We start from the raw sequence: 23,056 nt of genomic DNA, 5'->3' as shown, positions 1-23,056 counted from the left end.
CCCAGATGCGGTCCAATAAACGAAATCTTGTCAAATGTTAATTAAATTCAAGTTTCACGTCAATGATACATGCGCCGACAAAGAAAGTTATTCAAAAAAACACATATACATTTTCTATTCATAGAAGCTATGCTTCTATCTATCTAACCTATCTCAGTCGAATTCATAGATTTAGAAAAAAAAAAACTTTGAATAAACATATCACACTGTTACGTATTGCGTAGTATTACGTCTGATTGAATATAACTGTATTGTAGTTAATATAATACAATACTAAAAACTCAAACGCTACTAAGTTTTAACATTCCAGTTCTGTTATTTTTATTTACTTCTCTTCATATCAACGCTTATCTATATACTTATTGATAGCTATTACAGCAGACCGTATACAACTTCGCGCTATGTATCCTAAATATAGTTACCGAATTACACTGAAACGTCTATTATGACAGGAGCTCGTCATGTTGGCCGAAGTGCCTGTCTGCACCGTCAGCAGTTGGCGAACGCTATATTTCACTAGCTAGCTGATTGTTTGAAGGTTTTGAATCTTCACCCGACTTCTTGTATTCTATCCATCAGCTCGTCCTGTGACACGGCTCACGTGCGGAGGATCTCACTCCCGCCGTGTTTTTCTTTCCAAAACGCTCTCATCGTTCGATGCTGCTTTCCGTTCACCCGTATACTCTACGTCATTGAGTCGCCCCTTCATTCAACTTCATTGGGCCTACGACGAACTCAGCAGCATCGAATTCCCTCATTCTCTTCCATGCTGTCGTCTGCTACGGCAGATCTGTTTAATGTCGGAGCTTTTTACTACTAACAAACGTCTCCGCGTGTACTTTCATCCTTATCGAGTTCCACACAATGTGTGACAAAGACAAGGTCTGACAAATAGTGTAGGGTAAGCACAAGGACAATTGTGCGGGAAAGAATACGCACAGCTGTCTACAGCGCAGGTGAAGCGAGAGAGAGAGAGAGAGAGAGAGAGAGAGACAATTAGATTTGCCAATTCAAAGCGGTTAAAATGGTTGCCATTTTGATACCCGCCATTGCAAACAAGACTACGTTCAAAATCGGCCGTCGCGTCGACTCCCCTGTTATTGTTTCGCTGTTCTCAGCTGGGTCTGGAAATGTCCTTCAGCGACCCGATTTCGCGAACGGGCACTTGGCAGCAGTCATCTCTGTGAATTTTGAAGTCGAAGAATTCGCGCTGGAGCCCAGTTATTGCCCACTCCTGCAGCCGCCGTCGTTCCCATGTTGTAAGAAGTAATGCAAGGTTATTCCGTTAGGTATCTGTTCCAGCCAGAGCTATTTGCATTCGAAACTCGTGTTTGATTGTGTGTGGCAGCGCGCGCGAGGTAAACATTCGGAAGCAGTTGAGAGAATCGACTTCGCGTTCAAATTCAGTGAAACGTCTACACTAAAAAAGTGTTTCCACACCGATACGGACACATGGTAGAAGAACGAGTGAAGATGTTAAAACAGTACCTCTTACTGCGGACCGGTGATAAAAGGAGAACGAAGGGACGCGTCCAAGACAAATAGGAACCTAGGATAAGGAAGCGCTTCAACAAAACGTCACAAAATATTTACCTTGTAACGTTACGATAATATTGATCGGTGATTAGTCTTCATCAGCCAACTGGGACATAACTACTAGGTTTCGGGAATTGTGGTAGCCTTGGTTCTAAACCGGACGTAGATATGCTTCGTTCCGTGCTGGAACTAACCAGTCATCTAAAGCAACGTCTAGCGGAGGTACCGTACGTAGAAGTCGCAGAAACAAGCATTTAACTGTATACTAATAGATTTATGTAGACTTACATTCGAAGTCGTATGCCAGCATCCGTGTGTTGAGACTTGGGAACGCATGAACTAAATAACGACCTTATAGAATCGAAAACGTGTGATCAACACTTCTGTTTGTTTATTTCCCGCAGCCCATGACCGAGTTGTCCGAATGTCCCAAATATGCCCTACTATCGCGGTTGCTTTTCAACCTCTACGTTTTATATATTGGCTCACCTCGGATCTCATCCATGAGGTATTACTATGAGAGTCAGCCACGGGGAAGCTAACTGTGCGTATTTTGGTTTCCTGCCAAAATCGGCGAAGAACAAGCTTTTATTACAGACCGTCGGCTCTGATGCGAGCTACTCTGTCAGGTGTTGGCTATCCAGTCTGTGGGTTTTGTTAGACTTATCCGAGTTTTTCTCCAACATACCTATGAAACGGCATGGAAACAAAATGCTATAGTAACCATTTGCCGGCGATGGGTGCATATTCATGGTTACCATGGCAATCTACTCAGAGATACGCATTAACCATCTGGACGACGCCATTCCCATACTCTACTATCGATGGACAATCATGCACGACGCATTCAATAGTCTACATGACAAGGCGTCGACCTAGCCAGCCACCACCAGCTTGGAATGGTAAGAAAACTTTTTACCTTAGCAGTTTTGAAATAATGTTCAAACGTCGAAACGCACAAGAGCATTTCCGTCGGGAAGAGCACCACACGCCGCAGATACATTTGTATATCTTATTATTTTCCGTTCGGTCTTCCAATGCGCTGTCAGATTTGTTAGGTTCGTTCGCTCTTCGTCGAGGAGGCCGGAAATGAATAGTCATAAATTTGCATTTGCGTCTTTTCACGCCTCTCGCCCAACCAAGATGCATAGATTCTATAGTCATATTCGTCGCTACGCGTTCCCGAAATCCTGCTTCAGGCGTCACGTTGTCCTGAGCATCACCATCACCAAAGAAATAACATCGCTGTTGTTGTTGTTGCGTCGCGATTTGCCGCAGATGCTAATGGCGCTATCTACAAAAGGGCGAAAATCGTTGTGTATGGCACATGTCGTCAGGCACGCAAACGTTAGAAGGAGTCACTTCAGGGCTGATTTCATTTTCGCTCAGAAGACTGAAGACAGCATGCCCAGAGGCGATGATGCGCGCGGCCCGATACGTCGCAGCTATCAAGTCTCTGTCAGCGTAAATAGAAAGCGCAAGGAACCAGATGAGTTGCTGCTAAGTCGAATCGCGTGGCCACAACCGTTTGTTCATGCTCCATCTGTCGTTTCGGATGATGGTGTGGATAAAGCGTACGGAACGCAAGCGCCGGCGCATCCGACGTTCTTGTCTATAGTTCCGTGTGATATTGAAATAACATATCATACATAGCTCCGAACGGTGTATGACAGATGATTTATACTGTACATAAATGCGAATATTCATTGTAACGCTATATAACATATATATAATGTAACGTTCTATATTTGCTGAGTTCTTATATCATTTAGTGTTCACAGGGTACAAAGCTATTAGTTTAGGTTTAAACTTGGCTAGCAAGAATAATTTGATTGGGCCCTAACACCTACATTGATGTCCCGCGCGGACGTCAAGAAAAAAAAATTATCAGTCAGAAGAGTTTGCATGACGTTCCAATTTTCAGCTATATCTCTTCTGCGTTTAAGTCTGCTCGTGTGTATGTTTACAGGTGTAAGGGGGGAAGTTAACTTTTAATCCTCTATTTTATCGGATTTCTCGCTCTCACTGTCGGCTGTAACAACAGTTCGCTCTCGTCTAAGTTCAAAGTCCACCATCGTCAACTCCAGGTCAAGCCCCAGAGGGCCCGGCGACGAATTGGTCGAATATCGGCATTAAAGTCATACAAAGCACTATTGTAGACAATAGCTGATGTAACAATAGCAGCAGCAGCAGCAGTGGATTAGTAACTTTGAACTTACTTCATTTAATCGAACACAGTTCATATTAGAATAGTTGTGTTGTCCTGTGGAAGTTATCTACTCAAGTACCGACAACACGAGACTTAAGTGATTACTGACGACTGAGTGTCTGTTTGCAATCTCTTCTTGAACTGTCTGAGCTTCTTGGCGGAACTTTTGAATCTGTTCGAACATATCCATTCTAACAGCACGAACGAATGAAATGACAATTTCATTAAACGTAAATAAATATAGAATAGCGTAAAGTTCCGGTACACTACGGTAGGTAACATCAGGGTTTTCTTGCTGATCAATTACCTATATTATAGTACGCTAATTATGTATAATTACAATTTCGATATGCAAGCCCTTAAGCGGATCTTTCCTAATAAACTGAGCAAGTTGTCGTGCATCATTGTTGCTATTATTATAATTATTATTTTTAGCACTACCATTGTACTATTTCGGAGTAGCAATATTGCTTCTTGAATTTAGTAGACATCTATGTGTTTTTCTTTATTATTAATTCATTTTTTTCTTAACCTGCCCTTCGTTTACTGTATTTTTCCCTTCCCGCTTTTTCCCATCTCCTGGTCGTGTAATTTGTGTTTCTCGGACTGGCTTTTCGAGTCATCTGTGCAGCGATCCGGGGCACGCATGGGATAGCAAATCACCTGCGATCTGGTATCGGCCGCTCCTTGTTTAGACGGAATCGGAATGTTCTGTTCGCTCTGCTTCCTCTCACCTTTTGTTGCGCGATGTAATAAGGTCTCAACTGCGCGCTTCGGCGCTGGCATCAGTGTCCGATTGTTTTTGGTATTAGAACATCGTCACATTTGCAGCTTACCTAGATGGCCTGATCTTCCCGGCACTGTGTTGGTGTCTATCATTTGTGCTGGTACTAGTCCTTTTTGTCGTTATGAAACGAAGATGTGATGTTTATTTTTTGGTGATGTCTTCGATTTCGTCCCATTGCTTGCTAAGGATATCGTTTGTCAAGCTGGTGCTTCATTCATTAAACGCATAATGATATCTACACTCGATTCGTTGATTTAATATCTCTGTGGCTGGACCGAGTTTACGCTTGGCCTCTATATCGTGTTTGGTACATTCTGTTAATGAAAAAAAAAAATTGGTTATTTGTTTGATCGTTACCAATATCACTCGGCACAGGAATAACTAGTAGGCGTCATTTGTTTCGGACTTCCGATGCGTACTTTATACGTTCTGAGCTTAGTCTTTTCGATCCAATGTCCTATTATCCATTCATGTGAAAAAAAGCCGCTGGCCTGACAGAATATTGAAGGGTTTCTTTGCACCATCGTCATAATTTTGTTTGCTTGCTCTTCGTATTCAGTAATTGATTGTGTGGTGCGACAGTGGCGTGAAAATCGGAGTTTTGTTTCAAGCTGTCGTTGTTATGATGACTGGAGTGCGTTTGAAGTCCTTTTCTGCAGGTTTCCTAACCTAACCTTTGTTTTATAAATACATTTAAATAATATTTATTTTTAGGGAAAAAGGAATGTTACTCACCACTCCAGCAATGCCGTATCGATATCTTTTTTGTTTAGAGCAATGTTCTTCAGTAAACGCTTGTGTATGTTGATCGACCTCTAGCTTTAGCGTCGCCTTGATTGGAGTTCGCTTGTTATGTGTTCGATTAGCCCTGTTCCTGTACCTTGAGTCCGAATCAATGTGTATTTCGCTAGGTCTTTTAGGTATCCTAAAGTTGATATTTTTTTTCCAATTATGTTATTAGTTACCGTGTTTGGCCCTAGTCATCAAATTCGAAGATTTCGCTGTCTGCGGTGATTAGGTAAAATTTATCGTCTTTTTGTCGTCGACGCCTTGGTGCATCACTTGCCAAGGCCATTCATTGTAGGACAGACTTGCTGTGTAATAGTTCTGCTTGCTGTTTCGGCCTGCATGTACTGTCTATCGAATAGGTCCTTCAGATCACTCTCGATTTCTGGCCAATGTATAATATTACCGATACAGCGGCGCGTACGCTAGATGATTCTGCTGTTTTGGCAGTGGATTTGACACTCGATTGCAGGCACAGTGTTCTTTTTCTTCAAGTTCCAGTCCGCATATACCTTCACGTATTTTAGTTGTTTCCAAGGGGTGTCTACTGTGGCCTTCAACTTTTCTGGTCTGTATCTTACTGTTAAATCGTATTTTGTTGGCTTGAGTAGTATAGTGTGAAGCCTTTTGAGGTGAGAAGAGGCTTTGAAAATATACTTTGGAAATGCTTGGGGTCTGTACGGATTGTATTTTTGTAGGAATATCTAGGTCTTTGTATGATTTTGGATCTAAAACTGTTCTCAGCTCACGACTTAGTCCATGTGCGGCTACGATCCTGAAGGCCTATCCCATTAAACAGTCCTGCTTTATATGACGCCGAAAGACTCAGAGTCCTTTATGCGATTTACTACTGCTTCTGTGCAGGCTATCAATAGACGCGCGATGATTGTTGGATTGGTCTTTCTCCTCTACTGTCGTAGATCTTCGTTGGTCAAGCTAGTTCTTTTTTTAAATGTCTTTAGATTCATCTAGGCAAGAATCCAATCATTTTTATTAAAACTTATCCAAAAGCTTTGTTTACTCCTTCTACTTCGCTTGAGAACTGGATGACTTTCAGTTCGAAATAGATTTTGGTGGACCGTAATATCTCGAACTCGTTATCGATGACTTGAAACCTTACTTCTCACTTTACGCCGTCCGTGTTGATGTTAATCCTTGATAATCTTATGATCACCGATCGTAATTGGTCATATATGCCTATAACTGCTCCATCACTATCGTCGATGTACTGCTCCTTGAGTTTACTTTTGATGATTCCATACGTGTGGACGTTCAAGATATTTCACGTCGCGCCTGTATCGAGAAGAGCGCGGAGTCGTGTTGTGCGAATTGCACACCGATAGTAGCGCCTATAACCTGCAGCCCAGCGTTTAACCTAACGCATCGGCTCGAAAAAAATCGTCAACGTTATATGCTTCGGACGCCTATACGCCCTCGACGATCCTGACTGTGCGGTTCTCCTTATTCTTAACCTAGCACGCACTACCGAAGTGATCCTTTTCATCGCATTCCTTATATGTTTGGTCAATAGCTAAATACTTCCTTTGTATGTGCATTCGGACACATCTTCGGCACGATTTTTCATTTGACGGGCGTTTGCAGATGTCCTGTGTACGAAGCCCTTGCAGGCGCTCTTGCAGTTTCTTTCTTGTCACGTTGGACCCCACGACGGTTATTTTCGTCGACTGTTGGTGTTCCGTTGACTTCTTTGCCAGTATTTTTTTTATGACTTGCAAGACTCGTCCACTGTCTTTGTATGTTTCTATGTTCGGATATTAGCTTTTTGTCAACCTTTCCCCAAGCTAGCGACTCCTGGATCCCTGTGAGCCAAGTGTCTCTAGCTCAGTGTTTTCGTATGCAGACCGCTTCACCTGCTGACTCATGCGTTCTTTCAACCGCTTGGCTTTTTCGGTCTCTCCTTGCGCTGCTGTCTGTAACATGTACCCTTGAAATATGACGTTCCGGTGATATTTATGATGTTAACACAGTGCATCAATACGTTCTTTTAGCGGTTTCGTGTCTAATAAGGTTTATCACTTTTAACCATTTCTATACCAATATTTGTTTAAGAATAGGCGATGCGTGCCCTTGGAAACTGACACAAAGTGGGCGAATTGTCTGCAAGGGTTTTTGTGTGGACATAAATTATGAGCGCGGGATCTGTCCAGGATTTCAGAAAAATCGTTCGGTTTTCCGAGCAATCGCGCTCATTTCTTCCCTGTCATAGACCGCCGAATCGTTGGATCGTCATTTCTTCCTTTTTCTTTTTCTAGCTGGTTTATGGCGAGGTACCACGCACTGGCTTATCTTCTCACTTATTACGATCAGATTGCGGCACGGTAATCTTTTTAGGTAAGCTATTTACTCAGTACTTGATCATAAGGCAGTTGGGTAACTACTGATGACCAACTGTCGTTGGTTCACCCAACGTCGGTGGGCTGCCTTTCTTCTAAGTGGCTCTCTGAATGCACTTGAATGCTGATTGCGTCTTTGATAACTTGCGACTTCAATTACTTCACCGTTTTGTTTATTGTTTCACCCGTCGAGATAAACTTATTTTTGTATGGAAACATACGTATTGTTGCAAATGTCGCTCTATTTTGATCCTACGGGGACCATATTTTAGACTAAAATATGCCTTTACTACTCTGTCTCTATCTGTCTGTAGCCGTAACACTTATTTTGATGGTATGTTTCTACGGGGTTTACCACAGCAGCAAGACAGACGAGTGCGTCTTTAAATGTAAGTAGGTCATCAAGACCTCTTCTGCTTCAGCATTAGCCCGAGCACGATGTGTGTCAATCATTTATACATTATTTCACATTTTGGACGAAAACGGCCACAAATTTTTTAGATCGGTACGCTTAAACTCTATAGGTAATTACACTAGCATCGAAATAGCCCCTGTAGAAGCACGGTTATTTATATTGTGGCTTATGGTCCTGTAACATCATGATAAGTACGGTGTTACAGAAACTGCGTACCTTGAAAAATCAAATATCGGTCTAGCCGTATTTGTTGGCACCTGCTATGCATTACTTGCCCTAGCTTTAATCTGCCCTAATAAAGGGTGGGGCGTTAGCCGGGTTGATACCATAAAACGGTTTGTCACCAGTTGCTTCTTCAAGCAACTTCTAGACAGAGATCTTTCTCAAGAGTAAATATCTACCTACACTGGAAAGGTAATAACCATGACCTGAGACATCAGATGGCCTCATTTGGAAGAAATAGATATCTTTTGTCAGTGACAAATTAATATTATATCTCAACACATAGATTCTAGGACGTCCGCACTCCACAGCTTCCTTCGTAGCAAAGTCCAAACGAGTCTAGACTGAAAGTCGGCCAAAAGCCAAAAAGCCTTTTACTCTGTGTTCAAAAAGTTACAAGCTTACTTAATTAACGTTTGACTACTTCAAAGAAAATGTAGTTTAAAGAAAAACTAGATACATTTAAATAGTATCAATTTTTAAGGAAAGAAGGAAAACAGTCCAAACGGATGTAACTCAGTGTGTGTCATTATTATTCGAGATTCGAGAAGATTTTTTGTTTGAGATTTGAAGACAAATGCTCTCTCTAAAAGATTCGTTCTGTATCATTGTCGCTCCTTTGGTAGTCTAATATCAATAACATCAGTGAAAAGCACTAATTGAATTTTACTTTTTACAACGTTACCTTTCAACGTTTGCCAACCTTCAGTTGAGTGTCGTGATTTTATCTCTATATAGATAAATGCAATAATCCTATCATTTTGTTCTACAATACCTATTCTTCAGTCAATATGTGTGATTGGAGTTTCTTAAGTGGCCGCAACAATGGGCCCGATGTTCCCCTCATTGCAGTATAAGCCATTTTAAAGTTAGTGGCGATATTTGTACAAGGAGGCGATTGGAAGCGTTCGCCGACGCTCGCAATTTGCACCATACCGTTGTTATAGAATCGCTTTTGCCTCTTTAACTAGCACTATTTCTATGGGTATCATCTGGGGCTGTTTCGAACAACTAGCCAATTTTCGAATAGAAGCGGTTATAGAAATGAGATGGGATCCGTCGAATAAGTTGGCTTCTTGGCTTTGCCCAACCGACAAGGAACGATACCCTTTGCCGGATATACTACGGTAAATCTGCCTTATTTGCCATGCAACACCCATGTCTATAGCCTAAGTTAAATCAACAGTGTATTATATAAATGCTACAGCATTTCGCCAACTCGTTTTATCACAGAATACCTTTGAAAGCGCTTATAAAGAGTGAAGAACTAAGCCGCTGGTCGAAGACTGATAATATTTCGACGAGCTGTTAGGGCTACTACACCCTAAAGGCGTTCGAACTTGCGCCTATCGGTAAGAAAATACGTAAATAAATACAGAATGTTTGTGATAGCGGGCGTCCGTTACCTGTGATGCTAGGAAAAAGTCATTACCTTTTAGAACAAAGCAACAGGTTGATCTTGGCGAAAAACCGAGCTTCATTTTTGAATTTCATAAAGATCAACTATTATCCAGTCTTTTCGCTGCATGAGCTGCTGAAAACAAAGACTTCACTTTTTATTTGAAATTGACCATCTGCGTTTTTCTATGGCTTCAAAAAGACATTCTCATGAGGTAGATTTACCTTGAAGGCGTGAAAATTCATACAGATGACTGAAAAGGCCATTTTTAATATTTTGGGTTTTTGACACAAATATTAACGACCTAAAGGACTCATGAGTTAATATAGAGCGGTTTAAGCCCCTGATTGAAGCTGTAGTGCGGGGAATAATGGTTATATTGAATAAACATGACCGTCAAGAATGCCACCTGTAGGATATATATATACATAATCTACTTGTTACTTATGGCTACTACGGAAATACTCAAAGATATGTGCATTAGCCGTTTAGACTACGTTATCCCCTAGAAGGCGTAGGCCTTGGAATACAGAGATGGTACTGTTGTAGTAATGCAAAATACTTCAGAGTAACCGAGAATACAGAAGATAGAAGAACTATAAGATTAGAACTATAAATATTCAACAACCAGTGTTGCTTACTTTTATTCTATGAAAATTCCAAAATTGTATGAAATTTCCATTGTCGCCTAAATCCTATGCTCTAACTATAAAATCGGTATAATTTGCCCTTCCAAATCACACAGATTAGGTTAGCGATCAGTATATGAAGCAGGGAAAGCTGAAGTAGGTTTGCTGAACAGGAAGGTGTGAACGCACTGTTGTTAAAAGCAAGGGCTTGGATAGAATATGGCTTTGATTGTGCTATTCTACAGAAGATATACTAAGAGTTGCGAACGAGTCCACTAACCCTACTTTAAGCGTGCGTGCTGTTCTAGTTGGCCCTGCCTGGCTGGAGCAGAACGAAACTTGTTAACAACATACACACCTGACATTGAAACAAAACAAATTTGACAATCGTAAGATTACCGAAGCTCGTGCTTAGAATACTCATCAAGTTTATTGACGGAATGCGGTGGATTTATTCTATTGTATGTATTCCGTTGACGTGTGTGGGTCTTTCGAATGCTTGCTTTCGTCCATTACCGATGGCTCCCATAAATTCCGTTACTAAGTAATTAGGTAATCATAGCACACCACAGATCTGATCGTTTTCTGTTTGCCTACACTTGCTCACCGATCGTTGACGAAATCAACGAAGAGTACCATAATAACATAACACTTTTTACCGCATGGTTTCACCGCCTTAAGCCAAGTCGACATCTGTATCAATGGGTATTGACCAGCACATGGAACTGAACATCAACAGTAGTCCCGTATATGTCAACTAGATCTACAGTTTACGACGGTAAAAGGGCTTAAACAAGTTTCTCTATCTTTACCTATATCACCTTTTTGAGTCAATGTAGCTTACTTTTACCTCAGCTCGATTTCAGGAAACAATTGAGTTGATTTACTTAGTTCTTCTGTCGACTGTGAGAGAACAGCTAGTGGAGAAAAGCCCTCGCCGGCTCTTTTAAAGTGTGATAATGCGACTTTCGAGTAAAACAGGCTGCTTTAAGTGTTGTAGGTAGATCGGTAGGTATCAACGTCCTATACCATCTTTCTTCGTTCAGATATAGGACAAGTACGCTTTGCTCATAGCATGCTTCCACCAATAGAGTAGCGCTGTTCACTGGTTATCGGTAAATTCATGGCAAACGTCTTTGCTTGCACGAGTCCCTATACTTACATGATTTGCTCTGCAAACGATACACCGTTATAGAGGCTTTTGCGGGAATCGAACATTATGATAATTTTCACTCAAGCACTTAAGGCGCAGAGCACGCATAACTCTACTCTTTTTTTTTGTAAAATAGAGTAACACACATGGCATGGTAACAAAAAAAACAACCTCTCTATGGAAAAGGCCCTCTACATAAGTGAGACATGTAGAGAATATATTTAAGACCCTCGTCGTAATCAATCGTTTATGCATTTCATAGCGAGCAGCACGCACACATCACAACCCAGTACAACTAATACCTCCGTCAGTTCATCCTGCTTGTTCTTAGCGTAATGGCAATCGAAATGTTTGTCCGAAGCTCCAAGGGATACATCAGCTTCAGTAAGATTCAAGCCAAAATAGAGGCTTCGATTGTGATGCGAAGCCACTTACGCTGGTCCTCCAGCGCCTGGTCCAATGGACAACTATAGGTTATATCTGACGTCAGGCATAGTCGCAGCACTTACCAACGCCTTACCCAGCTCTGCCTGGTCCCCTCTGAATGATTTTGTCCCCTCGGGAAATAAGAATGGAATCTAGGATTGCGATTCGTTCGTACCCGGTTTGCTCTTTGGGAACGACCAAGTGGCCCGAGAAAGCCGAGAAACACGGCAGATCCGAACGGGACCGAAATCTGAAGGTGGACTCAATAAGAAATGCTGTATTAGGCTGTGGGTACGCTGGTGGGCGCGAAGGCTTTGCGTAAGTAAGGCGTAGTCGAAAGACGCTGACAGCCGCCTCCTTGAAGGGGGATTGCGTGTGTGAGGCATCGGAGGAAGGCAGAGAGGCAAACATAGGGAACTGTGCAGGGATTTGCACTGTTTCTCCTAAACGACAGCATCGACGTCAGCCAATAGAGTTGCTACTGGCGTTCGGCCGCTACTGTCTGCGAAACTGCGACGTTTCCTCTGAACGGTATGGGACGGATTTCTTCTTTTTTTTTTTTCGCCGAAAGCTCAAAGTCGTTGGGATCAAAGTGACGTGACGATCTTCGTTTTTCTTTTCTTCTCTTCCCATTTTTTCTCAATGTTTGAGAGCGTACGGGTGTACGCGTGAGTACAGTCGTGTCCACTCGGATCGAGTCAGCATGAGTGCTCGCGAGCTCCCGTGTGTAAAGCTGTGTGCGTATATGTATGTAAGATAAGGAAAGAAAGAAGGCAAACGGTATAAGGGAACACCATGTACACATGAAAGCTATTTATGCCCGTATATACAAGATTAGATATTTGGTAAGAAGGATAGAGTCATACGGGGCTGCAATCGTCGGCAGCAGGAGCAATCCTATTCGCAAGCTGAAGCTGCGGTATCGACATCGAGAGCACTACTAGACCATTGGCTATACGATGCCTACTGTTATAGTATATAGTACATCAACCAAGGGTGGGGCTGTTGGGTTGGAAAAAGAACAATTTTAAATTTAATTATATAAACACGATCATGACCCATTGATAACATTTGACGCAAGAGTAGTACAGCAATAAAAAAGGTTAGGTAACATACAGAACCGTTTGGAAAAAAAATTAAAGAACGGACGGAAATTAAAACTTGAAATATTAAACTAACATACAAAGGACCATGTCGAACGTTATTCAGAATCTGCCATAGATACAGACTATTAAAAGTGTTTTTTAGTAGAAACACCAACCAAAAACCTGCTCCTTTTATTTTCATGGCAAAAAAAGTGCGTCCCTCTTATGGTCTCCACATTTTGTTTAATATTGTCAGTACGCTTCATATCGTCTCCATGCGGTAAGTTCGATGTCTTCGCACGGACCTCTCTTGGGGCCCAGATGTACACAAAGGGATTAAGTTATGAAAATCAGATGAATGCGCCAATCAATGAATTATTTAGACCTGACAGATATAAAGGTGCAAACATAGACCCACTAGAAAATAGAAGGTTGGTCAGAGAATGCAGATATGCCACGTAAAGGAGGTATACAAAAAGTTAGCGATGAGATACTAACCAGGTAGAAATCCTGGCAATAAAGAAGTAGAAGAATAATTCAGAGCAATAACATCTGCATATGGGGTTCTGTATAACTTTGAAGAAAAGTAAGCTATAATCACTATGGTCACGAAGGTGCTTCCGGCGGATTTCAAAGATTGAGCTCGGCAGGAGGTTTTGGTAATATATTCATTGATTTTTTTTTGTGAAGACTTATTATGCAAGCAGCCGCTTTTAGCAAGACAAAGCGATTCTTTTATTGCAGTCTTCTTATAGCTGGAATGGTGAAATTTTTATATTAGCGTTATGTGCCTAAAAAATACAAATGTCAATAGCTTAGTGCCTGATGTTAGTAAATACACATCTCCATGGAATTGGAAATGGAGCTGAAAACTAGTGATCTAGATAGGAATATAGAAACACACAAAAAGTTTGACAAGTAATCCTCCTCCATCACATCTAACCAGCCCTCTCTTTGTCACTAAGCGCCTACAACTTAGGACATAATAAATAAAAAAAAATACAATTTTCGCGTTTCTGTTATTATTTATCGAAAATACCCAGCTACAAATATTCAACTAATTCATTTTCAATATTATATTTTTTATATTTGATGATATCTCCGATACACCACAATGTGCCACTTCTGAGAAGCTTTAAGATTCTTCGCATGTGGTATCCAGTATGTATCTCAAATGTTCGATGCAAAGTTCGCTTTGATCCGATATTTCACATCATTGGTATCTGAGGCCCATAATATGAAAAGGTGTTTTAGTAATTGACCTATAAATACAACCAAAATGTATATCAACACAACGTGGGTAAAAATCGCTAAGGTTGTACATGAAGGTTCCTCCGGCAATGAATGACGCAAAGAGACAAGCGAAATTTATTTATGGAAGTATGTTGAAGCTGTACTCCAGGATGAAGCAAATGTTTATATCCTGAGATTGGAACTCATGCACGGTTTTTTTTTTCAAAGAGATTTCAGGCCGAAACCGATAGAGAACAAAGTTTTGTTAGGTCATGAGCTATGATTTAATGATTCTTGGTTTGATTGAATCAAACAATATATATAAGAATAGGTGGCTTTTGCTACACGTTGATTATGCGACCGGAGGCGGCCGTAAAGGTTCAAAGAAAGCTAGGGAGATTGATTAGTTTGGCTCAGACTGAAAAGGCAGCGGTCATCATCACGACAGAGGAATCACTGTTTCAATGTGCGTGACATTGGAAAAGGCTGAAAACCTTTGGAGGGCGACAGGGTTGACCAAATTAGGCAGGCCGAAAGGAATTATGACACGAAGAATCGCAAGCAAGGCCGTTCCAGTCACGATAGCAAGACGTAGCGATGATGAAAGGAAAAGAGTATTAGACACATTCGTCGGTGGCTGCAACCAATAGTGACTCGTTAATAATTCTTGTTTCTTAGTGCTGCATTAAGCCTCGAATCCTGAGCATCCAACATCCAATCAGTGACCACTAGGCGTATTTAAGCTCATGATTTTGTGGATCAGTATATAATTAGTTCGACAAGATTCGCCCGCTTTTTTGTTTCCCTAATTAGATGTATCGACACTCCTAATTAAGGAGGACATTTCCAATAATTATTATTATATTCACGATATAATTTATAAAATACCGTGATGTAAGTATAACCATCTCAAAACACCAATAATAATAATAAAGATAGTGATTTCCCTGAGAAGCTGCTTAGATGTACGTTTTTAAGTTTATGCAACGCCTCTACAACCGATGCCATTCATCTTTCGGCGGACGCATCGGACCCCGGTTGTTTTCCAGCCGCTGTAAAAACTGATCTTCCTCTCGTGTGGAGGGATGTACACACGCAGTATATCAATAACAAGTGATACGGTTCGTTCCTACTGATCTCATCTTTGAAGAAAAGGTGCTCTTATTACACTTGCAGAAATCAGCAGAGCATATGTACACGACCCAGAACAATGCCAACATATAAGCTTAGCTTACAGCCCAACTAACTTTTATTTATATCGGAAACAGCGAGGTGAAGCTCCCTTTGTAACTAACAATGCACCGTTTCGGGTTGCTGGATATCAGTGTGTAGCTCTACAATGGATATATTGAAGAATGCTTGCTGACGATGTAATAATTACACTACAAACGCTATGTTGCACCATGATGTCTTCTTTGTATTCGTTTCCATAAAAGTGCAGCTTGGTAGCCAGTACTAGAACGGACTTCTAGGTAAGACCTTTCATAAGTTATTGCAAACGATATCCCTTTGTTATGCTGCTGAAGAGAGTTGCAGCTGTTACCAAGTGCCAATCGTGGCTCTGGATATATGTCCTGGAGAAACCCGAGTCTCGGAACTACCTCTGAGTCCCTTTGCCTGTTGCTGCGTAATACTCAACGGTCATAACGTGAACGGCTACCAATCCATCTGGTTCCCAATTGCCTCATCTTATTTAACCCACATAACGTTGCTGTGGTGGTAAGTTCGGTTGACTTTAATTAGCGTGCCGGCTGGTTAAGGATACCAGCAAGATTGTACCTACAACAAAAACAAGTGCAAAATCTTACTGAGCTGTATTATATATCTAACGGATTTATAAACAAACGCACATGTTTAGTATGAGTATAATTTATGTGTTTTCAGGATATATATATATATATATATATATATATATACCCCGTTTAATGGTAGCATCTCTCTTAATCGAGATTCCCTGAAATATGCATTCCCGTGATAGCTCAGTGGCCTGTTAATCTTAAAGAGACGTTAGAGTCTAGCTTCAGACCCGGGCATAGACACACTGTTTTGTGATAGAACTCAGACGTACGATAAAATGATTAACGGCGGTACCAGATACAAAACTCTACATAGAGGCTCTAAGATGTGCTAGAATGATTGAAGCAATAATACATTACAATACATCACGAAAAACAAATTAAACCCATAAGTAGGAAACTATTTTAACTGATTAAAAAAAATTACTTTCTTCTTGTAATGTACATAAACGTAAAAAATTATGTATATATATATGGATATATGGCGTTGCTTTTAAATTCGGAAGTTTCCATATGAATTCTATATCTAAACATAAACAATTATTTCAACAAATATCGTTCTACGTACTAGAGATATAATGCCTGACGGTCATGTATATTTCATGCAACGACAATTCACCGCAGTCACAGCTTAAACGAAACCACTCATTCTTTTTTAACTTACAGACAACTTCTTAATAGTATCCGTACGTCAAACGATATTAGTAGACGTGAGCTCGCTAACATGTTACCCAAATACGTTGCATCCATCACTTTTGGGCCACTAACAGGCCAAAGGCTCTAAAAAATGAAGCCAAAAGGTCCATAAAGTGCGGAAAAAAGCAAAGAATTCCAAAAAAAATTAACCGTTGGGTATTGGTAATTAACAATATTTTTCCAAGTTGGGCGTTAATTTCTGTATGAAATATCCAAGTCTATTAAAAATTGATTTTTAAGCCATTATGATGAGTTTTCAAGCTGTTTAAATCTATTTCAACCAAATCTTGTTGAAGATCTTTTGGCTTGCCTCATGGAAGAATTCGGCGGATTTTTTAGAACCTAAAAATATAGAAAAAAAATCTGGTTTATGTGAAAAAAAATATTTAAGTAATTGGATAACGACGATATGTTTTCTTCCAGAAAAAAAAAACTAGGTTCTCTCTGATACTAAAAAGTATCGGTGACTATATAAAGTGTTGCGTCTGAATCCAGTTGTTCCCTACCAAGCTGTTTGTCACGATAGGCGCGTGTGCATGAACGATTACTAGTAGCGGTAGTGGCTTGCTGCGAGATACATACCACCTAACATGCCGTGCGCCCGATCAGTAGGTCCGGTACATGTATGTGTGTATATATATCGCATAACTCGCAATTCCACCCGATTTCGTGTTCATATATAACCATTCAGTAACAATCTAGTATAAGGAAGCGCTCATTGTGCAAACGTTTTCTTCGATCGTAGCGAACTGTTGAGCAAACGTCTGTTTTTTTCCAGTGCTAAGTCCTTCCAGGTGAATAAGCCTGTCTTTCTGTCTGTCGCGTCTTTGGAACCGCCAGTTTTAGTGGAATATGTGCGGTCAACCGTTAGCGACCTTTCAGATGTTGCTCTTGCCAAGTAAATGAACACTCTTCCGACCTAACCTGGTATGAGGTAGAAAAAATGCGTCGGTTCATTCTGGTAAGACACTAGAGTCGATCATGCAAAAGAGAAAAGTGAGTTTGATTTTCTTTGATCTTGTTCCGAGTTCTTCGCTTACTATCGGCTCGTGTCTATTCTGTGTGTGATAGGTCCCCTTGAGATTCGTAGGCACTCGGGGGCAGATGATCGGTAGCTTAGCCCTCCTTTTAGTTGTTTCTTCGTTTTCTTTAAGAAGGCCTCGACTGTTGGCGTTCACGTTTAGCGGCGGAGGCCTGACGCATGCTAGCGGTCACGCGCGCTGTTTGTCCAGGAAGCACAAGTTCCTTCCACAGAGGTGCTTATACAGACGCGCTCAAATAGAACGTGCGTTGAATATCATGTTGATGATAGCTGTAACATATATCCACGGGCCTACGGCCTGCTAACTATATTCACTACCTGAACGGAAAATAGCTTCTTCGTAATAATAATTATCGTGATTATATGTCATACTGTTAAACACTTCCAGGCTGTACATTTTTATCTTAGAACATTGTAATATGATAAAAATTAAGGTATTTACTACTCATTTAATCCTACATGTTAAAATAGCTTGTCGTAGTGTTTTCTTTCACAACACGCATATGTTAGGGATAAAGATACTGAAAAGGCATGAAACCTGTTTTTTGCGCTAAATTTCTTTTCTATTACCTAAGAAAAAGCCAGATTTTGCACCGTAGTTCCTGCCTTTAACAAAAATACGTACGGCGATTTGCCTAGTTTTGTGGATTGCATTAGCTTAGAGAGCTCAAACCGAAATACTGCATTGCCAACTGTGATTCCAAGTGACTATACGGAAACACGCCCACAATTACACCTTTAGTACGTGCGACAGACAGTTTCCAAAACATCGCGTTTGTGTGACGACATACGACTAAAAATGTTGATTAATCTGCCAAATGCTATCATCTCCGTTTCCGTAAGCTATTTATAGCCTCAGTCACTTATTAAAGAAATCCTCCAATAATCGTTTTTGTCGTTAATGTATGCAGCAATTTACAAAACGTAGATCCCCCTACGAACCAAGAACGAACTAAGATAGTTTTCCCCTTCGTTTTACAACTTCAGTGATAAGAACAATATAAACGAAGACCGTGAGATACAAGGACAGCATTACTGTCAAAGTTTTGTTAGCACATGAGAGACTCACTGTCGACAGCCTGCTATCTCTAAAATCACTGTCAGCCTCGCCATTAGGTTTAACATCTAATCGTTTTCATGCTAGTTTTGCTATGACAGACGAACCCTTCGACGGCCGAAGAGTAACGCATCACGGACCACTCGGCGGGCAGAATAAGCCGATGTGGCAATACGTAACAACGAAGACGAACTCCACGACCGACTAGTTCATGCTAGCGAATAATTCCAACATACTAACAAAGCCGACTAAAGCAAACTGCTGTTTCCCCAGAGGGCACCGCAGACGACGTCCAGGCTGTTCAATGTTTTCCATTGATCATCTAACACCATTCCTCAGCAAAAATCGGCACGCGCCAAGGCATCGAACGTGACTGTGTTAGCTGTCAGTTATCGGCGGTAAGCCAGAAAATAAGTAAAGATATACTAAAGTTCAATACAGGTTTACCTACTGACTCAGCAAGTACGACCGGTTCTTACCTATAAAGATGCAACAGTGCCCTAAAAAGTCAAGTAAATATACACAATCAACTGAGATGGATGATGACTATTCTCAGACTTGTTTATATGCACTCCTGCACATGTGTATATGTGTGTGTGTGTGTGTGTGTGCGTGTGCGTGTGTTTTGTTCGAAGCCGGCGTCTACGTTTTAGTAGTGGTCCTAATCTCTCCTCATAATCCCACCATTAAGACATGGAAATGCCACGATGTGTCAAAATATCGCTGGAGAGCTTTCAAACGTGATAATTTCTGAAACGTAAATGTAGGCAAAGATGGAGAAAGATGGTACGATTCGCGGCTAAGGACTGGGACAAGGTCTGAAGGCGCAAGTGGTAGCCCCATCGTACCTACAATATAAAATTGTCAGGACTCTGCGTAGGTATGAAAATCCCAAAAATGGCACAGTTTTCATCTAGTTAGATGCAATGCGGTGGTATTACATTGGGCAAGGTTCAGATTGAACAGCCAAAAGCCATGCTGTAGCGATTAAGACTCAATGTCGCAACTATTCCTATTGAACAAGATAGGCAGACACGAGATAAACTTTAAATGATTGTTTTCATTAGGGTTGTTTTAGAAAACCGGAAAATTTATGAAGAGAAAATACGATGGGATTTCACAAATTAAATTGGCACCATCAGGAATATGGTAAGGAGCTAATATTAATAGGTAAAATATCAAAATGTGTCTTATTCGATATCCCTAACATTGGAAACATGCAAGAGAAAATATTTTTGCTTTAATCGATTGTTTTTCTAGATGGTTTCTAATTAAAGGTTATCGAACAACATACACTAGTCGATAACTGACAGACCTGTATTTAGCTGGGTATGCTGGTTTCGCGATGATTTATGAGTAATAATCCATCAATCTCTAGCATAAAATCTGAAACTCGAGGTCACACACTTCGTTCCAATTCGTGGTATTTGCCTGAGATGAACCCCATTAATTAATTAATTAATACCTCATGAAATTACGAGTAGTTACGAAGTTACCCAGAATGAGTTAGCGAGCAACCACTAAGCCTTTATAAACAGTTACACTCGATATACTTTATTATAGAGTATCAGTTCGAGAAATTAACCATGTCATGAACATGGGCGAAGTTCAGCGATGCGTATTCCTAAGTTTCTGGGCATAATAAGATCACCATCTCTTTATGGTACGCATAAAGTGATAAGTAGAAACAGTCAAACCCACATGACAAGTGATCGTTTGTATACTATAGTCGTTGCGTTCATTGGCACTACTTTTTGCAATTAGATTACGTTACAGTCTGTCTTCCACAGTGACATGAACAGTTAAGCTCATGGTGGAGAGAAACAAGAAACCATATACGCGGCCTACGTAAATAAACAAAATTATAGTCCAACCGTCTACAACCTTTAAAAATTAAATGTTCATCAATAACATGCGGAAAGCTAAGCATATAGCATGTAATCAAAGCTTCTCTTCAATTAGATCTTCGATAAAATAAAATTGCTAGAAAGTCTTACCTATTATTAACTTCATCTTGTCTAAAGTAAAATCGAATTTCAAAGTTGTATTGAGACAGATTTCCGATCTGCATGAATCATCCATCAAAAAAAGCGTTGAACTTAACTCTCGATGCTGGATGCGTACCCTCTGCCCGTACCCACTGTTTTACGGCGCCTTTCGCACTAATCCCTGGCATCTTTCTGTCAGCCACCAGATCCAATAGCTTTCCTCGTCTTCTTTCCCTGACATACGTTAGCGCTTCTGAATCGAACTCCGCTCTGCAGTGGCCTCATAGACTTTGCGGCGAAGTTGGACTCAGAAAGGTCTTGCCTGTCGTTCAGACCGGACCGAAAGCAAAGGGAGTTGCGTGCCCATCAACGACACTCTCATTAATATTAATGCTCTGTGTATGTGCGTATAGAGAGAGTTTCAAGGACATCCGAAACTTAGCTAGTGTCGTCATCTGCCTAAAAGAAGCATTGACCCTCAGGCTTGATCTTTCGTTCATCGAATCATCCACTGATCAAATAGGTTGAGAGAGTCGCCATCAACTGTAAGGGCAAATGAGAGGCTTTCAGCCATCTCAGCTACGCAGCGTCTGGTGGGCGGTGGAACGGAATGAGACAACTGTCAATAGAAAACGTTGTGTTCGTACCGGTTGCCGATTACATTGGTAAGTATTATAGGTACTAACACAATATAGAGAGAGAAGTTGGGATAAATTATTACCATGTAAAAAAAATGCGTATCTATGAATCAGTCGACGACTGTTAGTCGTCCTTAAAGATGGAAGCCGTTTTTAGAAACGAAGTCAACGTTTGCCCTGTCTATTACCTTGCCTGAAAACTTGAACTTTTTTGGGTTATCTAAATCTGATTCAATCAAAAATGGACTAATATATATATTAATTGCGGACTTCTCTTCGGCCATTCATCGAATTTAGCTGCTATTCATAGCTTCTCTATATCTATTCACTCAATTTACTACCCTACATCCGTAAAAGTCTGCTCCGGTAAAATATAGTTTGTCAGGCTCAGACCTTTCTAGTCGCTGATCTGGGCTCTTTCCTGCTGTTCCTTTCCCCTTTTGTATTCCGCACACACAACTAGGATGACGTGGTGAAAATGTTCAGCGAGCAACAATAGCGGCAACCGATTTTGGCTCACAAAAGCTCCTTGACTTCGCAGGTCGACTGTTGACAATTCCCAGATGTGGTTCAGAGTAGACGCGGACCCAAATCGCAGACGTCAGAGTCAGAGGCGCTTCGGCTAACCAACTAGCCTATAAGTAGTTGTGTGCCGCAGAAAACGTCTCCGTTTCATCGTCTGCGTGTCCCCTCCCTGTCATATCTTCGACGTTATAAAAGGTAGTTTCCCAAAAGCCCCTGCAACGTTCGTTCCGCCTCTGTTCCAAGATCATTTTCGAATGGCCACGATGAATTTGGTTGTAGCGGGTCACGGTGTGTCCCCCTATGCCATAACCGTAGTTTCTGCTACCTAACCAAAGAGCGGACTTCAAGATACGATAAAAAAGAAAAATAAAGATAAGAGAATTTAACTGAGTTGCAGCCTTAAGAACAGTAGCTAATATAAAAATAACAAAAACGAATATCCGTTGTTCTTTGCCAGTCTAAACTAAGCACTTTGTTGTGAATGTTAATCTTAAGTGAAGGAAAAATTTTTGTGCTCAGGCCAACGCTGATGGTCCCGACTGGAACAACCACGATTGCGCTTAGGACGACCGGCGCAGAAATAAGAATTGTGTCACGTTGTGGAGCATGCTTTCTGTGCGGCTATCTGAACTAGGACATTACTGGCGTGAGGAGAGAGTGGTGCAGATATCGTAGGGAATCTGGCAAAGCTTTACTCAGCAGCTAGTGAAATGGCGAGAGGCATCGAATTGAAAGACGTCGTGCGCAGGACCCTGCAACGACTATAATTCCTATACCGTCAATTCAATGTTCCGTAGCTACTTTGCATTAGGCGGTCACCGCCATCCTGACCCGCGATTTACAGCAGGCGAAGAGCATGGATCGCGTGTCAACGTTAAGGAATAAGCGAGGACAAGAGATCGTAAACAAAAGAAATTCTTCGCAATACATAGACCCTGGTTCCGACTGGGTGCCGTAAAGGCCAAAGGTAGTCGATGTTCCAAACCTAATTCGGCATTCGCACGCAGATCGCACGGGGCGTTCAACGAGCTTGCGTGTAGCGCCGACGCATTCGGCTGCGCCATTGCAGGACAACACACG

At 41.2% G+C, this 23,056-nt stretch overlaps 2 long non-coding RNA genes across 5 annotated transcripts; one reads left to right on the top strand and one right to left on the bottom strand.

Moving 5' to 3' along the window:
* The first annotated feature begins 951 nt into the window (after positions 1 to 951).
* On the top strand, positions 952 to 4,137 carry LOC147755464 (uncharacterized). Of its 3 annotated transcripts, XR_015329164.1 has the most exons (3): positions 1,038 to 2,438; positions 2,815 to 3,200; positions 3,506 to 4,137. It is a non-coding gene; the product is annotated as an uncharacterized LOC147755464 (long non-coding RNA). The 3 variants fall into 3 exon arrangements; XR_015329163.1 differs by lacking the exon at positions 2,815 to 3,200 and having other exon boundaries at positions 952 to 1,259; XR_015329165.1 differs by lacking the exon at positions 2,815 to 3,200 and having other exon boundaries at positions 952 to 2,438.
* An 11,339-nt stretch (positions 4,138 to 15,476) lies between these two features.
* LOC111251232 (uncharacterized) lies at positions 15,477 to 22,090 on the bottom strand. 2 transcript variants are annotated; one of them, XR_015328933.1, is made up of 4 exons: positions 21,845 to 22,090; positions 20,823 to 21,135; positions 20,141 to 20,256; positions 15,477 to 16,013 (listed from the first exon to the last, which is right to left on the bottom strand). It is a non-coding gene; the product is annotated as an uncharacterized LOC111251232 (long non-coding RNA). The 2 variants fall into 2 exon arrangements; XR_015328932.1 differs by lacking the exon at positions 20,141 to 20,256 and having other exon boundaries at positions 20,950 to 21,135.
* Positions 22,091 to 23,056: the final 966 nt, after the last annotated feature.

This window comes from Varroa destructor, unplaced genomic scaffold, assembly GCF_002443255.2.
Source record: "Varroa destructor unplaced genomic scaffold, Vdes_3.0 BEIS01000005.1, whole genome shotgun sequence".
Taxonomy (NCBI): domain Eukaryota; kingdom Metazoa; phylum Arthropoda; class Arachnida; order Mesostigmata; family Varroidae; genus Varroa; species Varroa destructor.
This window is presented reverse-complemented; position numbering and strand designations above follow the sequence as displayed.